Source organism: Lasioglossum baleicum, chromosome 9, assembly GCF_051020765.1.
Source record: "Lasioglossum baleicum chromosome 9, iyLasBale1, whole genome shotgun sequence".
Lineage (NCBI taxonomy): Eukaryota > Metazoa > Arthropoda > Insecta > Hymenoptera > Halictidae > Lasioglossum > Lasioglossum baleicum.
Window position 1 is genome coordinate 17,405,729 of NC_134937.1, and position 13,223 is coordinate 17,418,951.

The window sequence follows — 13,223 nt, forward strand, 5'->3', positions numbered from 1 at the left end:
CAGCGTAGGCTCGTTGGATTCTTTATTTACGTGTCGGCATATTTTATGAGATTTCATAAAGCAGTTGTTTTAACTCGCGCGGTAGTTTTAATTGTTATAAGTCGTGTCGGAGTGTAGTGTATCAGTGAAGTTGATTCATGCAAGATATTATGGTTCTCATAAAATTAGCCGAACGATAGCGCGTTTTAGAGGCATTCTTCATGCTCACACGGTTCTCATCTCGGAATTCAAGTCGTAGAATGAGGTTATGCCGCCTTTCGAAAGATGATTCACGATATCTGCCTGGCATACGTGAGGCCGCGGTGACGTGGAAAGTCGATTCTCGCGAATCGCAGGGAAAACTTGATTCTACAAACAGGACTGTCTTATCCAACAGGTAAGTTGGGCACAGGTGCCTGCGATAAAGTATTCTCGTCGACAAACTGAAAAATCTATGTAAACGCGGTCAAATGAAGAACACCATAATACGACCCCGTTCTATGTATAGCACTAGAGAAGCGTGACTAACTTACTACATACAAACTTGGCATCGGCATAGGCATAGGTTATGCGCAAAGTGACGTCTATCGAATCATGCGACCAGATTGTAAATTCCTAGTACGGAATGGCAGCGAGTGTGCAACGTTGATAAGTGCTATAAAAATAAACTACGTGCATGCCGAATTCCTGTTACCTCGTGCAGCGTTCTCTTTACAAAGAAATGTATCCACGATCGAAATCGATGAGAACAATACCGTAACATCGATTACACGGGAAACGACCACGGGTCGTTATATCGACAGGTTAGGATTTTTTAAGCGTCCCGATGAAAAGTATTCACAGCTAAATAATTCTCAAATCCAATTTTCCAGGGTCTCGACAAAAAGTGTACAATTCTGAAAGGAGTCAAAAATTATGGAATTGCACAGTTGCAAACGCGGTCAACATTCGATTAGGAAAAGGAGGCTAAATTCCACCGAAAGAGCAATTCTTCTGAAAGAAAAAGTGTACAGATCTGAAAGGAGTCAAAAATTATAGAGTCGCAGTTGGATACGCGGTCAACAGTTGGACACAAGGTGGTTTTAAATTCCACCGAAGAAGCAAAGTCGGGCTGAAAAGATTGCAAATAATAATCGTGCAAGTTCGAGGATACACTGGAAGTAGAGTCGATCGCGCGGCGACTTTTTCCGCGATGTTCATAGAAAACCGGGCTACTTTTTCGCCTTTCACGGTGTCCTAACCTCTTAAGAAGTCGGGGGAAAAATATCGAGGCCCGTAATCGCGGCAACGATCCGGTACACGGCACGAGGCGGACGGTATTTGCCAAGTTACGAAAGTAAGCGGCTTTAGAAAGTATAGAAGGCTCTCGAGGTGAACGGCGCTCTAACGGCGGGGATTCTTGCACGGCAATTACAAAGTTGCTTTGCAACGACGACCGTGCTCTGCTCGCCGTGTTACACGTAGCAAAGGCGAAGCGAGCAAGCTGGCCTGCTGTTCGATGTAGCAGGTGCACACCTTCCGATTTACGACATACGTGTCGCGGGCCCGGTTACTAAAAACAGGCGACATAACGGTCGAAATGCCGCGGCCTTGTCGCGAGAGCGGGCTTTTCAAGAAAGAGAGAAAGAAAGAAAGAAAAAACAAAGAAAGAGAGAAAAAAGAAAAATACTGGACTCCCTCTCTCGGGCAGGAGAGAATCAGCGGCGCGAATTGACTCGGTAACGATTCACTCTTGGACCGAGCGGAAAAGCAATTTACGTGCTGCGAGGAACGACCTCGTTTGCGCGACTGAAAAACGAGAGGGAACGACAATGAAGGATGACGATGCTCGATGAACGGTCAGTACTCGCGCAGTGTTCTCCGTGATCCCAGAGCCTTTTCAAGATATTGCGTTACAGCTGGGGGAACACGGTTTTCACTGCTGAGCCCGTGCTCTCCTACGTGTATACAAAATACCAAACGTAGTCCACGCAACATCGTTGTGGATTCTTCTGGAACGTGTAGACAGAGACAGAGATAGAGAGCCCACACGGTAGTACGTCAAAGGATATGCCGCGAGGCCGATAGGAGAGAGAAAAAGACTGACTATCTGTGCACACAGCCAAGCCAGTTTCTCACCCCCACTGACCCAGCGACCGAGAAAAGATCCACGGGGTGCGTGGCGCGCATCGGTGGACCGGATTCGTGGCAGCTCCCCGATAACGAGACCCAGGAGAAAAAAGGAGAACTATTATATTCTCTCTTCTTGCCCTTTCTGCACTCCAGCCGTTGTTGCGTATTCTCCACCAACTGCCGTAACAAACGTTAGATCACACACTGGCCCAGCGAGAGCGGAGCCACGGTTTGATCACGTGACGACCGGGTTGCGTCACAGTCGCCCCTCTCACCACTCAACCAACGAACCAACGAACGACCGGACCGCCATCTTTACCCACTGAGAGCCAGAAGAAACACGAACACGAACATCGCGACGTACGAGCAACGTTTCCGTTTTTCAATTCCTCTTTCTTTTCCAAAAACTGCACGAACGGACACGAAGCCGCCTCTGCCCGTTGGGAGAACCGGTGCGCGCCTCGCGGAACCGACTAAAACTGCAAACCCGCCGTTACCCGCCCGCGGATTTACCTTCGACTATCTATAATTAGGAAAACCGTTCCCGGGTGCCGCGCTGGCACTTGCTCTCGCTTCGCAAACTTCGAGAACCGAGAATGGAACAATTTTTTCAACGACGACCATTTACGACACGACTCGAAACCGCGGAGAGATATCGGAAGTGCGATAGGGGGAAAAAAAAAGAACGATAAACCCGTACTAGAATCGCGGTGACCTACTTCCATTTCCGGGGTCAAATGCTCGGAACTCGATGCAGCCCGCGAGGTACGATCACACTCGTCGAAGAATAGACTCGAGATACACACAAGTGTTAAACGGCGAAGTCCAAACCGCGTGGTTCCACGGTCTATGGTTTCGAGATACTGGTTTCCGGTTGCGTTTGGTCTTGAGGCCACGCCACGACGGCACAAAATGAGGACTCGAGGGACCGTGGTTCGCGGCAGACACGAGTTTACGTACGCGATGATGATGTATCTTCTGTGAGAGCTGTCGTCGGTTTCCCAGGAACGGACGGTGCGTGGTGGTACAAGTCGGCACAGAACGCGGCTGGATCGGAACTGAACCAAGTCGAGACTCGGAGGAACCGTGTTGGCACGGTAGCACCGTGATGATGATGATGATGATGATGACCGGTGTGTATCGAGCGAGTGAGAGAGAGAAAGATAGAGAGAAAAAAAAAGAAAGAGCGAACGAGAGAGAGAGAACGAGTAAGAGAGAATGCAAGAGAGAGAGACCGCAATCTAGCAAGTGAACTCTCCGGTGGGCTTCGGGTAACTGCCGGTGAGAGAGGAGAGAACTCGAGAGCGTGAAACACGACCGACTCCGAGGGCGAGCAGCGACGAACGAGGATGCGCTCGAGCGCGTAGCCTATGCCGCACTCTCAGTCCATCCCCACCACCGTCCGCGATCGTACATCCGGTGGCAACAGTGGCGCGCATTCGCGAGCACTCCGGCCCGTTGATTGGAGCGCGGCCGTTGCTACTTGGCCCGCGATTGGCCGGTTCTACACCACGGATTCCCGCGACGTTCACTATCCACGGGGCACGCACACGGTCACAGCAAGAAGACCGACACCGTATGTATAAATGTATATGGTGATACACATGCACGGAGCCAGCGCGCACACGAGGACACTCGAGGTCTCACACACACGGAAATGATCAACGCGGGACGAGGACACCGCGCGTCGTCGTCTACATACACACGTGAGTATATCTCTGAGTATGTCTCTCTGTACGTATAGATCGCGATAGTGGGGGGACACTGGAAGCCGGAGAGAGAGGGAAATATGCGCACACGTGCACATACGGTCTCGTGTACTCGCGGGAGCTCTTGTACGTGTGTGAGGAACGCGCGCGCACGCGGTCGCGGATCTGTGTCTCTCGACGAGCGTCGAGGTGTGTATGTGTCTCTGTCTCTCTCTCTCTCTCTCTCTCTCTCTCTCTCTCTCGCTCTCTCTGTATGTGTATAAGTGTGTACTCGGTACTGGGAGATTCCACACGCCCGCGCCTGGCTACGGTCGTATGACGGTCGAACAGGAACTGGCCGCTACCCGCGCGGAAACGCGCTACTTATGCTGCCGGTGGGAAGAAAACCGACGAATCAAGGCAGCCTTTATACCCACCGCCTTTGGACTCGATCCTCGACGAGTCCGAAGGGCCGGCATATGTAGTGGTGCACAGAGCTTCCCCGACACCAACCACGGGGATGGATGTCGGCCAACCGCCCCTCTTGCCGCTATGCGCAAACTATGATCAATCCGATGTACCGGCCGCGATTCTTGTCCACCGAATGACGCGATCACCTATGAACTTCGGGAATATATTAGAAAGAATTACCGCGATCAACTAACGTTCTTTCCTCCATCGCGTTGTACTCGATTTTGCAATAATCAATGTCTAATTGCGTTTTTTATTCGGAAGTCTTTCTACGTGCTTTTCTAGAGGAGATACAGTTATGTACTCGCGAAAGATTTGCAAATTAACCCTTGGCAATTGGGTACTCATTTATGTACTGGATTTCCACTTTCGCATTTTTTACGTAAGCAAGTTGAGGCAGTGAGATATCAGAAATTTGTCGAATGCACAAGGTGGCCCTTCTGCGAATTACGGTAGAGCTATCGATAAAGCATTGTAATTGCGAGGAATTGCTGACGAAACAAATGTCGAGAATTGCCCTATGCAATATTTACGGTACAGTAGTAAAGGTAACCAGACTATCGTTGCCACTACTACTCACGCTGAGACCGGCGTCGAACCTTTGACCCATTTTTCTATCGATCCTCTCCACGTTTCGCATATAGGGCGCCGCGGTGGCCCCCGGCCATCAAGATCCGCTATTCCGGACACTCGAGCTTCCGCGGTGACCTCGTGTCGGTCCAGCAAGTACTACCCCCGGTAAAAAATATTTCCTACCTCGAACTACATTGCAGATGTCACTGTAAAAATATTTCCATCGATAACAACCCGGAAGGTCGAGGATGAAATACTATCACAAAAATACATATTCATTCCTGCGTATCTCCACCACTTGAGCAAAATTTCTACGTTTTTGAGTGTTTAACTGAAGCAATGTTCATCGAATACGAATATCGTCAAGCGCTAGCAATGATCCCGTTCGCAATTTCGATCACTTTTCGCGAGGGGTAGTACAGAGTTCACCCTCCATTCTAGCGCGTTCGCTCCTTCTACTTCCCCGAGCCGAGCATAAAATCGTTGAAGACCGTAGACCGGGTTCGTGGATCCACGCGTCGCGTCGATTGGATGTTTTCTCAATAATCATCGTTACGTAACGGCGGCGGGGCGTTCGCTCGAAACAATTTCCGCGGAACCGTTTCTCCTGGTACGACAAATATTTAGCAGTAGATCTCCAGAACCATGGACATATCGATATCTACCGGTATCGCGAATAGAACAAATACATGGCGGTGCATATCGGCGGGATCGCGGCGAAGCTTCGTGAACGACTGACTCTCAAGCCGGATCGAGCCAGCCGAAAGATCGAGAAAATTTCATGGATCCGAATGGATCTTCGTCATTCGAAGTATTAAACGCGTAAGAACGGTGCTGCGCGTATAGCGGTTAGTCGATTAACGAAGCTCGCTTACTACTGTAAGGGGGGTGGAGGGGAGGAGAAATATGGGGTAAAGGGGACGAAATGCTCTCGGCTCGGCTCGGTTCGGCTCGACGGGAACATCGGGAGAGCCCGACTCGTCTCGATTCGACTCGACTCGACTCGACTCAACTCGACACGACTCGGTGTGTCGTCCTATTTCCACGCTCGGGAAGGTTCGTGCGGCAGAGCCGATCGCGCACGAACCAACGGGGTATAAGTAGGTCGTTCGGAGCCGCACGTGTCGTCCTTGACTCACATAGCGTGGCGCGCAGGCGCTCACCGTTGCCGCATTGCTGGTCGCTAGGGCTTTTTCTTTGTTCCCCTCTTTCTCGCGTGTGTGCGACACCACTGTGTGCCCGCGCGAGCGCAAGCGCTCCTTACCAGCGCAGCGCGCCACTCCGTGTATGTGTGTGTGTGCGAGCGTGACCATCGTTACAGTCGTTACACGCGTCTCTCTCCGTGCTCCATGCACTCTGCGAAATGAGACAGCGGCTGCGTAATCCGTCTATCACGCCTCTAACGTCGTCTATGTATTCGACACGCTGAAAAGTATTTCTGCGGTTTTCCGATTCGGACAAACTCCTGCGGAACACTGCCCGCACCCCTAAACGACAAAGAATTAGTTGACCCTTAACTGGCCGGTCGAAATTAGACCTTAAGGATGTTCTGGAGGTATATAAAAACGCAACAAAATTTTTTGAAAATTTGACAATATATAATTCTTGCTAAATTAATGCAACTACCAAAGTTTGGGTTCGATTCACTGTACCGTTTTAGAATTATAGCAACTTAAATTTTGCACATCCTAACACGTCTTCTTATGGAGAATTCATAAAATTCCACTTCAAACCCTATTTAAACCTTGAAAAAACGCAACTGGAAACTGCAGTTTCTTTTTTATATGTAGTAAAAATTATGTAATTAATTATGTTCAAAATTAATTAGGATTCACCAAACAGTTACAGAGCAAAAAAATTATAAACTGTTACAAAACGTCAAGTTTATCGTGTTGTCTGATATCTATAGCTACAGAGGGTACAGTATTCGCAAAAGTTTAATGCAAAATATACTAGTGAATGGCTTTCATTGCCAATATATGTATATCGATGGATTTCGAATTTCTTGTACTTTTGTCTCCCATTGTACCACCAGAACATCCTTAACGTGGTCGTTGGCTATCTTTGCTTCAGCTACAGGGTTTTTAGACTGCGAATCTTTATACAAATTAACAGTAAACCTACCACGGTCAAATGAATTGACTTGTTATCATTATTGTACACATATCAGTATATTATTTTCAAAGGATCTTAACTTGGGAGTCCCGAGACTTGTTGTTTTGGACGAGCAACTTTTATGGATGAAGCGGACTGCTGCAGTGGTTAGAAATACTGCAGTGGGTGACACGTTACCGGCCCCCTATATGGGTCACAACAATTTTACAAGTCGAGATGTACAAGTTGATAACAAAGTAGTTCTGGACTTTCTAAAAGTTCTCAAGCTGGTAATAAGCTGGTTTAGAATTTGAGCCAGCCTGCGCGTGTTGGTCTAAGTTGACCTCATTAGTCAGCTCGACGGGTTTTTCATATTTTAATGAATCCCGTTCAATTTTCCAGCGTGGACACTTTCCTTGAGAACCCGTTTCTCGCATAATGCCGGGTAAGCTCGTAATCAGTGCGAAGTACAAAATGTTCTATAGCCGCCGGAACAAGGTTGAATAGGACAAACGCCGCGCGGGAACTATACTTCGTGGGCTGGCCCGTCCTTGAAGCTGTACCCACGTATTACGGCCCTCACGTTTAATCGCCAAGGGTTTTTGAAGACCGAGTTGCTAGTGTAGCATGCTAGAGGAATTGTAGCAGTATACATACACAGTTCATTCAACAAAGGGCGTCGCACGACGGCGCGGCGTCTAGCTTTAGGCAGCGGGGTGGACTCTGCTTATAGACAGCGAGTAGATGGCAAGTTTTATGTTGCCGTGGCATATGCCGTTATGCAAATTACGTCAAATACATTTCTGGCGATTCCCATGCGCCGCGAATAGCGAGGAATGAATTCGCGTGGGACGTCCGAGAACGTCGAGTTCATGGCTGAAATTGGGGTTCACGGTGCTTCAGGTTCAAACGTCTGACAAATTATTTGAAAATATTCCAACGGTCTTCTTACGAAGAACTGTGTGGAATCATAACTTTTCTTATTCGTTTTTATTGAACGTTGGGAATTCTTCTGGAATTTATCGAAGCAGTTCGATATCAAAAATCAACGTTTCAAGACTGCTCTGGCGCCGGAGTGAGCAGTGATTAATCCGACAAGTATTCATAACAGTGTAATCCACACTTGAGCTATAGGGAAGATTGAAACGAGCGAATATCTTAAGCTGATAAGTCGGAGCGACCGCGGAATAGTTTTCGATAAGAGTGCTGGAAAAGTTTCAATTGCGTCTATCAGCTTTGCAACAAAGTTTAATTCTCAGTTATCAATATTCTTCACACATTTTTCTGCCTACTTGTTCAAGATCATGCTCGATCCTCCTACCAACGAAATTATTAGATTAAGTTATTGGGGGTCGGTTGTTGGTTCAGTATGAAAATTACCGTTGCCACTGAAGGATCTAGTAAACAATCCTTATCCATTAGACTTCCAAGGTAGATGCGAAGCTTTCCTCAATAAAATTGAAACAGTCAGAAACGCTGTCTAGTTAAAATATTCGGGATTTTACGGGGAAATCGGAGGAAGCATGGGGGATTGTAACAAAGTATGTAGCATGCGAGCACTGTGTGTAGTCGGGTTAAGGTCCGAGCAATCTGGCGTTTCGATCTTGTCCACGTCGAGGAGGTAGGATTCCGTGGATGAGCTGGATCCACGATCCACGATCGAGAAGGTCGAGAAAACGGGAAGCCGTGTGGTTGTGCAACGGTCCAAGGCGAGTGAGCGAGGCAACAGCACAGTCACGGTACAGTGTAGCATATCGCATCACAGGGAATACAGTTCTTACGTATGTACACAGCAAAGCACGCGTGTTGCGCGTTCCTGCGTGCCCCGTGTGGACGCATATGCGCACGCCCGATGATAATCGACAGAAAGAGAAAGGTCATCGGGGAGCGAGAGAGCAGCCCCATCCATCGCTTCCTCTTCCTTGTAGCGATTACGAGTAGGTAAGCGGGTATCCGAAATTGCGGAGAGTGACGCAACGCGCAGCTGTACGTACGGATTCTTGTACGTGAAACGCTCTTTTGTGTGCGCGCACGCAAACTCCCCATACAGGGTGTCCCGAAATTCCTCGCATGATCGAACCGACGGCATTAAACAGCTGTAGACCCCCTTTCATACGAACCGTTCACAAAAACGCTGCTACTGGGGAGATTTGCCTTGAAACGTCTCCCAAAACGATTTTGCTAATTATTTAAATCTACATTCTATTAATTTTGGAAAATAGTTGCTTACAACGAATGCTCGTAAATGTTCTTGGAATGATTAATTATTGGAGAAAGAAAGTTCTGATTTGCTTGGACCTGTTTCGTTCTGGTTTTAGAAGAGAATTGTGGTCTGATTGGTCGAGGTTGGGTATTTTTGCACACCCCGTGGATTCGCATGCGTGTGGTATATAGTATAGTGTTGAATTCGCCGGCGGAAGCACGGTGCTGTACGACAGCAGGGAACGCTTTCTTGCAATGGAGCGCTCGTTCGTTCGTATGCAGTTGATCGATGTCTCGAATTTTTCTAATATTATATTTTTAGATCGTCTACCCCCGGCCAGAAAATCTCATGATTGAATTGACATTTAGATTTGGTACAAATAATGAAAATATTCAAATAAAACATCTGAATATAGAAGAGTATATCACCGAATATATGAACGAGAATATTTTATCGTGTATTCGAATATGTTTTTCCCCGAACAGTATCGCTTTTCCTCGATCGCCTCTTCAACGGAAACCGCCAGGCGTTCGAGGAAACGCGTTGCAAGTTTCCAATGATTTCACACTTTTTACTTCACCCAGTTATCACGGTCAACGTCACGATGACCGGTGCTTAAATCCGACTGCAATAAGAAGAATAACATCGTATATGCAAACTTGTTAATATTATACTGAAATTGATAAAAATTTTCCTCAACGTGGCTGTCACTGTTCACTGGCGATCGTACAGAAGTCTTTCAGAACATTAAAATATCTGGTAGCTTTCACCCTCATTTTCTGTGCAATCTTTTTCGAATTCGAACACGAGTGCGTCAACTACGCCAGGAAATTCTGCTGACAAAGACAGCGTAGCTAAAGAACAATCTGAAGAAAGAAAACCAGTGAGACAAGCTCGAAAGTCCTGTTGTTTCTCAACCCATGGCATTTCCTAGGACGCGCAGATCGTGTCCCATGCGTTTTTCCGTAGAACCCGCGGTATAGCAATTTCCCGGAATCGCGAAGCACGGCGTCCAATGATGAACGTGATCCACGGGAGGCCGTGTTCCCGGTGAATTGCTATAACACTCAAGGACAGCGGCGAAGACCTCTGGCGAAGTCGAGCAGCGAGCCGAGAGAGTCGGTGTTGGCTTTGGCATCGTGAGTATTGATCGCAACTCGGCAACTCAAAGGGGAGGCCACCACGTTAGGCTATTCGAACCCCCAATTGGATCGACCTACCTCGTGGCTAGGGAACGGAAGGAAGAGGGGCCTGACGAAAAGCGGCCTATTTCTTCCCCGTCTCTACCATCGAGAGTTCGCCGACGAAACTGTTTTCACAAAAGATACTAGTGACACCTTCACCGTCTAGATCCAGCCGATACTATTCGCCCGATTCCGTAATAGCGAGTCCTTCCGGAAGTACGAGGGACGTTCAAATATAACCGGGTCGGTTTTCTGCCAATTTTCTGGGTCAGCTATATCGGCCGGTTAATGAGGGCAAAAATAGAAAATCGTGAAAAAGTGTAATCCTCATCATCCTTAATCGATTGTGGGTCTTTACCATTTATAAACGCGTTTTTTTAATACAGAAGAAGTTTTTTTCTCAATCCGATGGTGATTATAAAATTAGATATTTGCATAAAGATCCGCAGTCCATTAGCGAGTCCAAGAGTCTAATAATTATCTCAGCCTTTGACTCATGCTCTTTAGAGGATTATGTTCTGGATTTATGTACTAGCCTCTCGATGATGTACTCCGAGTTTAGAAGGTGTTCTCTTTGATATCTCGCAATTAGGTCAATCGATTTCGGACGTCTGCTTGGACAAACAACATTAGACCCGGTAAAAGCGGCTGTCAACTTAACGTTGTATCTACCAACTAATACCTAAGAGCCTCTCAATAATTCAAAGAAAACTAACAAGTCGTCTCGAGTAGTCTAACAATTGTGACAATGTGAACTATGAATAGTATATGAATATAATTCACAGCGTTTTCAAAAACAAAAATATTTTTTAGACGAACGTAACAGATGAAGGCTTGGACTAGGGTTTGACCGAGCCCAGCGACCAAAGGTCAAGCATGAAAATGGCGTCTTTACGCAACAGCGTTCGAGGAGACTGCGCTCAACATCTGCATAAGAAAAGTCATGACACCGGGGCTGGCACAGTGGCAGAGAGCCGCGTCGTCGCCTAACCTCGCAAAAAGCCAGATGACGCGCCGATGACCCAGCCTGATTTTTAATTCGTTCGCTATAGCGGAGAAACATCGGGTTCCCTCCGTCGGTCTGCCACTGTGCAACACGCAAGATGCAACGTGCGTCAACGACGACGACGACGACGACGACAACGACGACTTTAGCCGGCGCGTATTTTTGGCGAGTGGGACTCGGGCGCGCGCGGTCGGCCGCAGGAGGGAGGCCGACAAATTGAGAATTTCAGGGCAACGATTATTGCCAGTTACGACGAAGACCTTGAAGTTAATTCCTTTCGGCGAGAGGAAACGGCCGACCGCAGCGCTGCTCCGAATTTTTTCGCGAGGCGAACGAACTTACATAATTCTGCGGGACTATGGGAGGCGTTAGGCCAACGAGGCGACTGGCAAATGGGCTTTCCGGTCCGTTTACGCTTGTGACAACAAACAAGACCGATGCGACCGAACGCTCCAGATTAAGAAGATCTAGGCGAACTGTAGAGGCTTGCAATTTCAGGCGCCGTTGTTCCACAATCTTGTATGCTAGGTTTTATTTTCAAACCTGTGGCTGTGGATCATTTTTAATACAAGCGTTTGACACGTTTTTATGAAATTAATTAGACTGATAGTGCAGACTAAAGGAATCGAGGAGTCTTCTTTCTGGAAATTGAACAGCGTTCGAACAGCATGCCTAAATCATTGAAGTAAGAAGGAATCTCCTCGAAAACGTGTCACCCAATTACCAGCGAACGTTGGTCACCGCGTTAACATTTCGCCCGAGTGCTCATTAACGCCTGACAAAAGGTAAGGCGTAAAATTGTCGTCGTCACAACGGTGTCCCCTCTTTCTTGAGATTATTTGAACAGCGTATAGCTCCGACCAAGGACCATAACAAAGTCAACGTTGCGCGGTTCGCAGTCGTTGCATAACGGCCAGCTTGTTCCGAGCCGTCAACGCCGTCAACTGACGAGCCGTTGCTCATCGGGCGAGCAACAATAACGCGGAATGAAATAGCATCGGCGACGTAAATGCGAGGAGAGGCAAAAAAATTAGAGATTATCTCTGCGGCGGCCGGGCGAGCGTGTGTTCGGCCGCGCTCGACAGAGCTCTATGTATGTACTTTACGGTGCACCTGTGTGCAACAACGCCGGATACGTAATCGTTGTTACGAGCGCGAGGTTCTTTTATTCCTCTCGGTACCGACTCCCGATACTTATCGCGGGAAGGACAAATTTTTCCGCGAACACCGCGACTGTTCATCGAGGCTGGCAAACACTTCGGGTTCATAGTTCACCGGCTTTGCAATTCCAAGCTGCTCGGCAAACTCTCCGCGTTAATCCTCGCCAACCTGCACTCTTTTTTCCTCGTTTCATCGTTTCGTGTTCCGTTCCACGGGTGTCGTGAATGAAAATTGACTGACAAGGCCGCCAATTACGAGCTAAATTAAAACGTCTACGAGCTGGACTGCATTGTAGGTGGCCAAGCAAAACGCTGCCCACAAAATTGCCGTCTTTCGAGCTGTACAGTCAGTCGCTAGAATTTCTTGTTTTTAAAGAATATAGCCGAGACTCGTTCTACCTATTCACATAATTGCTTCGCGCAGACACGCGAGAAGGCAGTGGTATTTAGTGAGTCGTATTTTCATCCTTGATAACTTTGTTATTTCTACACTGCGGATTCTATGCGTTTATACAAAATGTTGATATAGAAAACATTTAATCGTAAAACTGCTGTCCAATCACTTGACAACAACATTGTGCTCGAAACATTTTTCGTCGCAGGGGAATGATTCTGACAGCGATTTGTTAAGCAGAGCAGCCAGTAAATTTCGCAAAAACGTAGTTCCGCCATACCGATTCCGCTTGCGCACTTTCGGATCGTTCGAGCCGGCTTGCAAGCTACGGTTCTTCAGATAAGCACGTTCTTATCTGC

General features: G+C 47.6%; 1 protein-coding gene across 1 annotated transcript in view; it reads left to right on the plus strand.

Annotated features, from left to right (window-relative positions):
• The first annotated feature begins 3,657 nt into the window (after positions 1-3,657).
• Positions 3,658-13,223, plus strand: part of Spg7 (SPG7 matrix AAA peptidase subunit, paraplegin) — a 51,459-nt gene continuing 41,893 nt past the window's right edge. The window contains exon 1 of the mRNA XM_076430180.1: positions 3,658-3,797. The gene's annotated coding sequence lies outside the window, so the exon portion shown is untranslated. The remainder of the gene's footprint in view (positions 3,798-13,223) is intronic.